This window comes from Triticum urartu, chromosome 5 (assembly GCF_003073215.2).
Source record: "Triticum urartu cultivar G1812 chromosome 5, Tu2.1, whole genome shotgun sequence".
NCBI lineage: Eukaryota > Viridiplantae > Streptophyta > Magnoliopsida > Poales > Poaceae > Triticum > Triticum urartu.
The window spans coordinates 465,800,557-465,804,238 of NC_053026.1; positions in this window are offsets into that span (position 1 = coordinate 465,800,557).

The following is a 3,682-nucleotide window of genomic DNA, read 5'->3' on the forward strand; positions in this document are numbered from 1 at the left end:
TGGACTCGTATTTTGTTTGTACACAATCAACGGAGGCCCCCCCGACATATGTTGCAACGTCTTCAATAGCATGCTCTTACTTCGTCTTTCCCTTAATAAGTCATCAAATTTGGTGCTTTTCGATCCCCAGTTGCTATGGGGAACAAAGGCAGAAATACAATAGAATCCTCCATTTAAGTGGTTCTCGCTTCTCCTTGTTCCTGCTCCTAACTCCTCCCCGGGTAGTTCCCAATGTTTGGCACTTTCCATACTTCGTGGGTGCAACATCAACAAATTCGCTCATGATCAAGTTACAACCTAAGATCTATGACTATATTATGTTAACTGTTCGTATTTTGTTCATTCCATCGGTATGCTCCCAGGTACCTGTAATTGTGATCTGTTTGCCAGAACCAAGGGGTCTTTCTGTGGAAACCTTCACGAGCAATCGTCGTTTTTTGATGGTTTTTCCGCTTTTCACAGCTGCTCTTTCCACACCCCCGGATATCTGGTGCCAAACCGTCGCCCCTTTCCTTATATATTCGATAATCGAGTTTGCTATCTTTGTGGCATTGATTGTACAAGTTCGTGAAGAGGGCTGGACGAGTAGAATGAGGGAAAGCGGCTCGATCGAGAAAAAAGAGGAGTAGACTAGAAAACCTAGAACTTCAAAAGTCACTATCAATGAATTCCCGAGCAATTCTAAACCAACATATGCTCCGTATAGACGGAATCTCAGATAAGAACCTAACAGAAGTTTCGCGACTCCTTCATGGAATATAGGTCTTAGTATATAAATAATGTCAGTTCGAACCTGACGAGTCGTTATCATCTATTGCCCTAACTGAGTCCATTAGCTCTTGTTGCCCTTCTATGGTGGGATCCATAGAGAGTTCATTTTATGAAATATCTGAGAAAGTAAAAAAAAGAAAGGATGGCTTATGGTCTATTTTCTTACTTGACTATCCTGCCTGACTTGGCCAATAAAAGATACCTAGCATGACACATCAGCTACGCCATCTGAGCCTGTCCACTTGCTAGTCAGGAAAAATAACCGCTCCGTTCCATGGGCTTCTTTCGCAGCTCTCTTCACGCTCGCTTTACGAGTGCAACCAAGTTCAATAAACTGTTCATGCTAATTCATAGACTATGCTGGTTTCTATCTAAGAGTCATGTGAGACGCTTCCTTCTCATACACATCTGAAGCAACGTTTGATCATCCGCATTAGAGAGTTTTACAGGTCCTTGAGAGAACGTTATCCAGTCAGTTATGACTTGAGCATGGTCTGAGGTGAAATTGGTCCTAGTCCATAAAACGAAAGGTGCTGGGCAAGCGCAGAGAAGTCGTCTGAAGGGGAGTTCCATAGGAATGTTCAACTTCGATCAACCTTGGTTTGGTCCCATGCCTAAGAAAGAAGGTCAAAAACAAAATAGGGGTGATATAACCCACTGCTCGCCTAAGAATGTACTGACGTAATCCCTACTATGGCTTCCCGAAGGATCCAGCTGCTAAGAGGGTCCGAGCCATAACGGATTGATGTGACCGTAGCAGCGACTGGAATCGATCTGAATGAGGCAGTTATGATATTGATCTTATATAACAATATATATGGAGGAAGGATTCATAAAAGGTGGGGGTCAAGGTGTATAATACGAGCTCCACTTTCAGGCAATGAGCTAGCTTAACCCTGATTGCTTAAGGTTTAATACAGTCATGTTGGATCTGCTACTAAGAAAGGAAGAGAAAGACTGATTGCGACAGCTCAACCGGATGAGACATCTCTTATTTACAGAACTGTGCCAACGTGTGCCTACATTGTTTGATTTACCAGTTTCGGGTATTGGATTTTGGAATAGAAAGAATGAAACTAGTACCAGCTTATCGCCAACCGTGCTTTCTACCAACTCCGCCAACCCCAGACGGGAATATTGATTGCGATTTAGCCGCACCTGAGCCCGCAACTGCTGCCTCTACTCCGCCTACTTGTGCCGACTTCGCCAGCCTCGCGGGGTACTGATTTCCTCCTGCTTTGTGTGCGTGCCATTGACTCCTTTAATGGGTCGAAACCTACTTAGTTCTCATTTTTATTTCGTCTATACAAGAAAAGAAGGATTTGTGTTTAGCAAGACAGAGAATTGAATAAGTAAAAATAAAGTCGTGTGTACCCTTTACCGAAAAGCAAATATGACAGATAGGGTACGACATATTGCTTATTCCTGATTGATCTAGTTGACGACAGTTGCCTTGTTGGACCGATTGTGGATTGGAATAGAAGTTTCTTATATACAGATATTCGTGTTTACTGATTTCGCATACAGGGAATGGAACTTGATGTAACCCATTGGAAACTCTCTTTGAGACTCATTATCTGTTATATATGACAGGCTAATTAAGTCCTTCAATTTCAGAAAGGAGTCTTTCCTTACTTCCTTACACAAAACTGTTATGTTGTTATGCTGCTCGTGCAATCAAAACTTAGAATAGAAGAAAAAGAGTTCCCTCGGGACCCATCCTCTTCTCCTTTGCTTGTGTGACTATCATGAGAAGAATTCCATTCCAAGAAGTCAAATAACAAGAAAAAGAAACGAGGTCAAGATCCGTTGTTACCAGTACTGACGAAATGGAGAAAGTGTCCTCCGGGAACGCAATCTACTACATTAGTTGGTGTAGCCAAAGAAGAGGATATCCCCTTTTTTGACCCATTGGTCTTCAGACCAGACCCATACCATAGCTACAAACACTTTTGAGTCGGAGGAGACTGGCCAGATCGCCTTCTTGAGGCTCTCTGGGCTTATCGGACGTCAATCTGTATAGCCACTGGTCCCCTTCTCCTTAGTCGTTGGCATGGACGCCATTCTTCCCAGTGAACTCGACGATTCCTTCCCTGCGCGTTCTGCTTGACGACGATATGACTGATAATCAGAAGCGAGAGGCTCTGCTCTCGAAACTTGACCTCCTCGATTCGATCGATGGGAGAAAAAAAAAGGTTACGAGCGGCAGAGCACGCACAAGTCTATCAACGTCAACTCAGCCGCGCTTTGGACCGATCCTACGAATAAGAGGCATTAACAAAGCATTTATGAGACACCATACTTTCAATAGGCAAGGGCCAGCCCGAAGATCAACGGGATCTTTCTCCAAGCTAAGTTTCTACCCCCGAGGGAACCGGCCACGATGCGTGGGGGTATCGGTGCTGATAAACTCGTCTCCGCTCATCTTACCTGGAAATGGAAATAAATTATGGCCAATACTAGGTATATAAGCAGTGATTTCAAATCCAGAGGTTAATCGTACTCTGGCAACTTTACGTAAGGCAGAGTTGGGTTTTTTGGGGTTGATAGTGGAAAAGTCGACAGATAAGTCACCCTTACTTTCCCTTTACAGAACCGTACATGAGATTTTCACCTCATACGGCTCCTCGGTCAATTCTTTCGAAGGGATCCTTTTCCTCGTTCGAGAGTCTCCGCCCTTCTTCCACTCCATCCCGAAGACTAACTAAGACCAATTGAGTCACGTTTTCATGTTCTAATTGAACACTTTCCATTTATGATATGATTAAAGGAGAAGATTGTTCTTTTACCAAACATATGCAGATCAAATCACGTCTTATAATAAGAAGAAATCTTTCTCGGTATCAATCCCCTTGCCCCTCATTCTTTGAGAATCAGAAGGATCCTTTTCGAGTTTCCATTTCTTCATTTG